The sequence below is a fragment of the Melanotaenia boesemani genome, chromosome 5 (genome assembly GCF_017639745.1).
Source record: "Melanotaenia boesemani isolate fMelBoe1 chromosome 5, fMelBoe1.pri, whole genome shotgun sequence".
Lineage (NCBI taxonomy): Eukaryota > Metazoa > Chordata > Actinopteri > Atheriniformes > Melanotaeniidae > Melanotaenia > Melanotaenia boesemani.
The window spans coordinates 3,982,774-3,991,675 of NC_055686.1; positions in this window are offsets into that span (position 1 = coordinate 3,982,774).

An 8,902-nucleotide genomic window follows, 5' to 3' on the forward strand; every position below is an offset into this window, starting at 1 on the left:
CATCAATATCTCCACTAAAAGTCTTTAGTGTGGAAGAGTTTATAACCAACCAGCCGGTTTCGTGGTTTTCAGCTCATGACTTTGACCTTTATTTCAATAACATTCACAACTAGCCACCATGTTGCCACTGAGAGTGAAATGGCTCTACATTTATTATAAAACCAGAACTTCTACATGTAATTATCTGATAACACCGAGTGAAAGTACAATGAGTAACTTTACACTGTTGTGTTAAAACTGAGGCCATGTTTCTGAACAAAGAAATAATGGGACAACAGCACCACGCTGTGGAGTTTATATGTAACTGCAGCTGGTATTATTATCTGCTCCTTTATTGTTAAACTCTCATAAAATCCCTCAGATCTGCACACATAAAGAAACTTTTTTATCAGACTGCTCAGGACAGGATGTTTACCTAAAATAACAGGAAGCTCCAAAGTAGAGAAAAAAGTGACTTTATAAGGTTTGTATTTCAGATAAACGGTATAACATGACATAGCTCAGCCAGTACAAGTCATTCTGACAGAAATGTGACTATATCTGATATCTAAGGTTGGACTAACACATGCAGGTAATGAGGCTCAGTTGGACTCAGACTGGCCAGTTCCTGCCTCAGACCTTGATCCAGAACAAACAGAATATCAACAGAATTTTTCTATTCAGATTTATTTTTACTGCAGCACGTTATTATACAGTCATCTGTTATAGACACAGTCCAGTTCAGCTTAGTCCAGTTATAATATAAAACATCATATGATCCACATTAGTCCAATTTATGATAACTGTTTTTAATATAAAGCAATTCATAAAAATATTGACCTTGTTAAAGAAACCAGTGGATTGGATCAAATCTTCCCATTGAGCTGATCCTCAGTCCTGAGCTACAAGAGGAGACAGTGGAGAGGAAAACATCCATCAGAACCAGGAAGAAAAACCCCCATTAGAACCAGAACCAGGAAGGAAAACCTCTGTAAGAACCTGATCCAGGAAGGAAAACCTCCATAAATACCAGAACCAGGAAGGTGGGTGATCTTGCTGGACCGGTTGGGGGTGGAGAGGACGGGAAACTCTAATCCGGAGATTCCTGCTGAGAAAGAAGAGAAAAATAAATATATGACAACAACAGTGTCAGATAAAGAACAGAATAACTAGAAGGGATGGAGGGCCCCTCATCTGTAACAAGAAGCATCATCTCATCAGAAATGAGGACATGTGAAAATGTCCGAATCACTGCTGGACGCGACGTTTCCTTCATGACTTCACTCAACTGAATACTAACTTCCTGCTGTATCACACCACAGCTGTCCTGTTTCATTTTCAGTAAATCTGTTTCTCTAGTGAAACAGAAGCTACTGTCGTGTGATTGATTGGTCTCTTACTGGTGTGTAGCAGCTATAATCAGTATAAACAATAATTTACTGTAATAAATAAAACAGAGAGAAAAAGGGGATTTTGATTGTATTTTCTAAAGATGACTTTAGCAACATTAATAATCTGACTGTGGCTCGTCAAGTGTATTAGCATAGGAACCAAGGTAAACCTTGTCTTCTTGCTTTTATTTATATTATTTACATTTTTTTATAAATAATTTTTTCCCTGTTGCCAGGTAACCTGATTAGTTGTCCACTGCTCCTCCAGGTGTTTCTGGTTTGTACCAGGTACTTTTCCAGCCTTTTCCAGCTCCTGTTCCAACTTTTTCCAGACGTGTTGCTGCATCAGGTTCACTGTCAGCTCATATTTTCCATTAGATGATAAAATGTCTGTTTCATCACCTGATATGTTGTTGATCTTCTACAGGGAACAAAATATGGGTTGATGAGATTTTAAGAAATAAAATAAAAGCAACCCTGGATTATTTGGTTTGTTGCATCATTTAAATTATTTTGTCCTTTGCATGTCGAGTTCATTTCCTCTTGGGTAACGTAATCACCCATCTCATGTCTCTCTTTGGTCATATTGTCTTTTTTTATATTTTAAGTCCATTTGTGTCCTGTGGTAGTTCTGCATCTTAAAAGATACGTTTTTGTGGTCATTTGATGTCTAATTTTATTATTTTATTTCCTTTTAGGTTTACTCTCTGCAGTTAATTTTGTGTGCAAACTATATCTTATTGGTAATCTGGTGCCATTTGTGGTTGTCTTGTTTTCTTTAGTTCCGTGTCCTGTTTCTGTTAGTTTTGCGCTGCTTATTAATTATCATGTCACTTTTAAGCCACATTGCATCATTTAGTCTTTTTTTGACATTATTTTTTTTTTGTATCATCTGATTTTTTTTTTTTTTTTTTAATTATTTGAGTCATTTTTAAGACCCGACATGTTGTCTGGTGGCAGAAGAGACCGAACCAGTACAGTAACCAGGAAGCTTAAAGTACAGCTTTCCACAGGAAGTGTTCAAACCTTGCTGACTTCCTGTTGTGCAGCTGCAGAGGCATCTGAAACGCATCGGTTTACCATCACGTCGCCTCTGCATCGGTCTAGTTTCTGTCACCTGCGAAATGTTCTTGATGCAGAGAGAGAAGATTTCAGTGTGGACTTTTGACCACATTTAGGTCTTTAGTTTACAGGAAAACTCATGAGTCTGAGAGAAGTAATTGCACTGTAACTCAGCCTTTATCTCTGCGGGGATAAGAAAAAGGTGTGGCAATGCACAAAGTCCAGTTTCTACAAGCCATGGACACCAGTGCAGGGATCACCTCACACTGGGACCAGTTTGGTCCACCAGCAGGATGTCCACAGCGTAGAAAGGGATGCAGAAGAGGAGCTGCCCCCTTTCAGATCAACTTCTTTGAAAGTAAGACCATTTATACTCGACCTGTATATAAAAAGGGTGGATGTCAGAGCCCTTAATACTAACATTAGCTGGAATTTAGCTCTCTTCCAAATATGGTTAGAATATCAAAAACCTTTAACCTGCTATTAGAAGCACTGGCCAATGAGACTTCATTACATTTTCTAAAGGAGAAATTTTGATGTGACTTTAAGTACAGTCATAAAGGAAACATCAAAATAGCTGTTGAGTTAATTTCTGAAAGTAGATAAAAGCGCATGATATATATTTATCGCTGTTTTCGTTCTCTGCAGTTAAGAAGTATCTACAAGGAAGTTTTGGTTGAGTTCAAGAGGATTACGACACAGAAGTACGACTACGTGACTGAAGGAGGCTCAGAAACAGGAAGCAGAAACCTTCTCAGCAGCATCTACGCCCAACTATTTATAAGAGCGGGGCAGTCTGAAGAGGCTGATTCACAGCATGAAGCTCTCTGGAAGACTCCACATGAGCCTCTGATCAAGCTGGATGGGGTGTTTTCCTCATGCTTTCCAGAAAGGAACCATAGTCTTCCACAAAGATCTGGAGCAGTGTGGTCTGGATCCTTTTCTGGTCATCAGAACTGGAAACAGCCAGTCACATTGTCCAGAAACTGGGAGACTGGAACATCTATTGAGAACGTAATTTAGATCTCATCAGAGTGCACAGCTGACATTTGCACATGAATTCGTCTCAGGGCTCATTCATGCTCAACGGATGTATTTTTGTTCAAATTTCATGTAAATTTCAGTCTGTTTTCAGAAAGCTTGCTGATGGAGCAGTTCCACCAGAAACCACAGGGGGCAGTGTTGAGCAGTATAGCGTACGTATGGCCAGCAAAAGGAAAAAGGAAGAAGAGGAAAACCGGGATGAATTTAATGGTTGTACAGATCTCCTCCATCTACTGCGCTGCCTTTTTTATTTATAGTCACCATGTTAATCGTCTGAAACTAACGTCAGCGACTTGGAGGTGAAGGCTGACCTCTGCACTGCCCTCTAGTGGACATGTTACCGAACAGCCATGGCAATGTAAAGGACATGAGGAATATTTTTGCATGGACATTTGACATGGATGTCCTGATTTACGTACATAAAGGGAGAATAAATGATACTTAAAAGTAAGTACACTACTATTTTTAGAGTTGCTTTGTAGGTGTTGGCGATACTGCAGGATTTGGTATCGATCTGATACCAAATAGATAAAGGGCGCGTATCATCGATACTGGTGATACTTTACAGGCATGTAGGTGATTAGACACTGAAGGGAAAAGAATCTAGCAAAATCTATGTTATCATCCCTTTTTATGAAGATTCAGACAGTTTTCAAGCCTTACATTAAAGTATTGATGTTATCACACTAATATCGATCGATATCGATACCAGTGTGTATGTATCCGCCCAACACTGTTGCCTGTTTCATGCTGGCAGGGATGTTCAGAAGCATCTCATTTTATCATTTCATAGTGGATTATTATGAGGTTTGTTTTATTATCTAAATACTTATTATATTATTTAATGCTCATTTATATCTGTTGTTGAGGCGTTGCTGTCAGGCGCTGCCTACAGAGGCGTTTATAGTAATGAGTGAATGAGTTTGTGCTAGTTTATATGAGCAAGTTTTAGGAGTATTTGCTGCACTGAAACTGAGATTTTTCCTAACTTAGTCATTGTTTCTCTGCTTGTTTAATCTAGAGAACCGTGCAGACATGAAAGGGCTGTTTGAACTAAACACACAAGCTGAAGTAAAACTGCTTTAAGTAGATGTAGATGAGCTGTAAAAAATTGTTTTGGGATCAATAAAGTTGTCTGAATCTGAAAACTTCTGGAGTCATCAGTGTTACTGGCCCTCTTTGAGCTGTTTGAGCTTATGGAAGCAGTTTTTTCCTTCGTTGTCAGCCTTTATCTAGCAGATGTTTAGTGTGTGTGTGTGTCAGACGGTGATACGTGTCAGGGGTTTCCATCAGCAGAGAGAAGCTGCTGTCTGCTAGTCTGGGCTCTCCTCAGGTTTTCTCCCAGCACCCCGAGTTCTGGCTTCATGATTTCTCTGTCTATCAACCATAAACTTATTTGTCTCAACCACATAAACAAATGGAGGATATTAATTCTCTGATTTATTATAAATAAAGCATACATAAAAACTTTAAGTTTATTTTACTGTAGGTGTGGCACAGCAGACGTAAACGCTCCCTTTATCTGCTTCTTTAAGTTAAATATTTCAACTAATGCTTATGCTAACATGCTTGTGACACTATTACATCACAGATGAGTCAGGTGACATGTTTAAACCTGAACAGTACAGCCCTGATCAGCGCAGAACAGCTGCTTCTCTATTGTAATAGATTATAAATTAATCTGATATTATTGTCAAGAATAGACATGAATGTTAGGGTCAATGAGATTTTCTGGGTTCTGGTTTAATCTGGTATTTTATTCATTTGGGGCGGCAGTGGCTCAGGCAGTAGAGCAGGTCGTCCAATGATCGGAAGGTCGGCGGTTCGATTCCCGCTCCCGCAGTCTCCTGCGACTCCTGTCGTTGTGTCCTTGGGCAAGACACTTAACCCTCCTTGCCTCCAGTGTTGGGATCGCTGGTGTATGAATGTGTGGATGAATGTTCGGTGATGGTCGGAGAGGCCGTAGGCGCAGACTGGCAGCCACGTTTCCGTCAGCTTGCCCCAGGGCAGCTGTGGCTACACACGTAGCTTACCATCACCAGGTATGAGTGAGGAGTGAATGAATAATGGATTCACACAATGTAAAGCGCTTTGGGTGCCTTGAAAAGCGCCATTTAAATCTAATCCATTATTATTATTATTATTTTGCATTGGCTCATATCCCAGATTTCCCATGATAAGTGGCTTTTGGTAAAAATGTGGATCTTTCAGGCTTTAAGATTAAGTGTTTTAGTTGGATTTCTTTTAAGGTCTGCACCTCAGAGCCTCTGTCCAGTCAGTGGACCCCTTAGATCCAGCAGACAGCAGCTTCCACACCCAGTCCTGCAGCTTGTGCTGAGTCAGGATGTAGTCTGTGTCACAGTTCCTGCACTGTTTCTGTATTACTACAGATGTTTCAAAATACACACACACACACACACACACACACACACACACACACACACACACACACACACACACACATATATATATATATATATATATATATATATATATATATATGAGGCTAGCATCTGAATGTGGAGCTGAAATGGAGGTTTAGGAAAGTTACCAGCCAGTATGTGTTAACAAGCTGTTAAACAGGTGAACCTGGTAAAGTGGAAGGTGAGTGCATTTAAACTATGAATTAGTATTAAAATCTAAAACTTTCTGAAAGGTGAAGAAATAAAGAATATTAATGAAATCAGGCTGTTATTTAGGGGGATGTCTGTAGACTCCGGACTCTTTCAGGTCAGGTTAACTGAAACCAGGGTTCCAGTGTTTGGTTTCTATCTGCTGGAGTCAGGAAAGCTTCTCATCATGTTTACATCCATGTTTCTCTGCAGGTTTGTTTCTGCACTGGAGGTTTAACTGCTCTCATAAAGCAGATACCGCTAACATTCAGAAACCCTGTGTTTGTAAAACTTAGATACTGTGGAAGAAATTCGACTTATTATGCTCTTTATATAATATTATAATCACACTTATAATTACTTCCTTTACTATATTCATTTATAAATTGTATTTACACTGATTGTTACTATATTACACGTTTTACATTGTACATTTTTACTCATCATGCTTTAATTGACTTTTAAGGTTTATTCTTATCATGTACACGCTCTGTTAAAAGTTCACTACAAGGGTAAGATGACCTTTATCTGGTCCTTCCTCAGACCCTTAGACTGGTTCTGGTGGAGACACGACTATGTGATGTTGTTTTGATGCCAGCTCCTTGAGTTGTGTGTCCACCCAAGGTCTTCAGGAAGGAGGATTTTTTCTATAGAAAAGAATTATTGTTTTTCCTCTTCCCTCCCCAGAATCGACCATTCTCATTGACTTGGAAGTAATTCTGTATTCACTAATTCTCCTGTAATAAACCTTATATATTTTTACTCGTTCCAGACTCTTGGTAATTTTTCTTCAACAATGCACGTTCTTTACTGTAGGATTACTGTACTATACAATCCTTTTAAAGCTCTGGAGCAGCTGCTTTATCTTTGGTATGTTAGTCTCTGATACAGTTTTAGGGTTCAGTTTAAATCAGTTTCGGTTAAAGGGGATGTGGTTCAGGTTAACTGTCATCTCTGCAGCTTCCTTTTTCTGTGAGGGAGAAACATGCTTTGAGCTGACAAGCGTGACATTCAGCATTTCAGTAACCACATCTGGGCCTTATCTCAAAACTTGCATTCATCTGAGCGCTTCCTCGTTCAGGTTTTAGGTGAGCAGGGCTGATGTGACTCAACACAGAAGCAAGAAAAACCCTTCCTACTAGTTTTCTGTTAAAATAACGGTGTGTAACCATTACTGTCTGGTCCAGTCGCCGCCCTCTAACCAGAATTATTCATTACCAGCAGGTCTGCAGCCACAGTGGTCTTTGGCAACCCGACACTGACCCAGATATGATTACTGATATCTGATTGCAGATAAAGTGCTGTCCACGCTTAAAAGAACACATCAAAAAGGGAAAAATTCCAGTGTGTAAACATGAATGAAAACTCTGTGAAGCACCTTGTAGAACATGGAAAATATTTAAAAAGGTTCCACATAAGTGGAGCATTTACCAGTGTTAGCATGCTTCTCATGAACTAGATCAAAGTTCAGTTCTCACAGGTTAAAATGAATATAGTTCACATTTAGAGTTTACCATTTCAGTTTTGAACTAGTTCAAAGTTCATTTCAATTTATTTAGGTTAGAAGTGAGAATGAGAGATTAGACTTGAGAAAGAAAAGAAATTGAAGGGTCTTGCAATAAAATAAATGATACTAGGGCTTAAATTCTTTCACACAGAATAGATTTATATGTAGAACAGATGTGTGGACAGAGGACAAGAATAAGCTTTTTCAGCATCAGTCCTAACTGATCCGGGAGCTCGATATTGCTTTGTTTAATAAATTCATTGGTTTATTGGAAGTGCTGTGTCTGCCTCGTGCATTTTGAACCTGGGTACCTGCTGGTAAGAATTGCCACCCGAAGCCCCGGGGTGGCGTTGTCCAACCCTTGCACGACCCCCTGACGCCACACTAACATAACACTAGTTTAAACTAACATTAACTAACATTAGTTGGAGTTAACATTAACTAACATAAGGTAGAGCTAACATTAAATAACATTAGTTAGAATTAACATTAACTAACATTAGGTAGAGCTAACATTAAATAACATTAGTTAGAATTAACATTAACTAACATAAGGTAGAGCTAACATTAAATAACATTAGTTAGAATTAACATTAACTAACATTAGGTAGAGCTAACATTAAATAACATTAGTTAGAATTAACATTAACTAACATTAGGTAGAGCTAACATTAAATAACATTAGTTGGAGCTAACATAACACTAGTTTAAACTAACATTAACTAACATTAGTTGGAGCTAATAATAACTAACATTAGTTAAAAACTAACATTAACTAACATTAGTTGGAGTTAACATTAACTAACATTAGGTAGAGCTAACATTAAATAACATTAGTTAGAATTAACATTAACTAACATTAGGTAGAGCTAACATTAAATAACATTAGTTGGAGCTAACATAACACTAGTTTAAACTAACATTAACTAACATTAGTTGGAGCTAATATTAACTAACATTAGTTAAAAACTAACATTAACTAACATTAGTTGGAGCTAACATAACACTAGTTTAAACTAACATTAACTAACATTAGTTGGAGCTAATATTAACTAACATTAGTTAAAAACTAACATTAACTAACATTAGTTAAAAACTAACATTAAATAACATTAGTTGGAGCTAACATAACACTAGTTTAAACTAACATTAACTAACATTAGTTGGAGCTAATATTAACTAACATTAGTTAAAAACTAACATTAACTAACATTAGTTAAAAACTAACATTAAATAACATTAGTTGGAGCTAACATAACACTAGTTTAAACTAACATTAACTAACATTAGTTGGAGCTAATATTAAC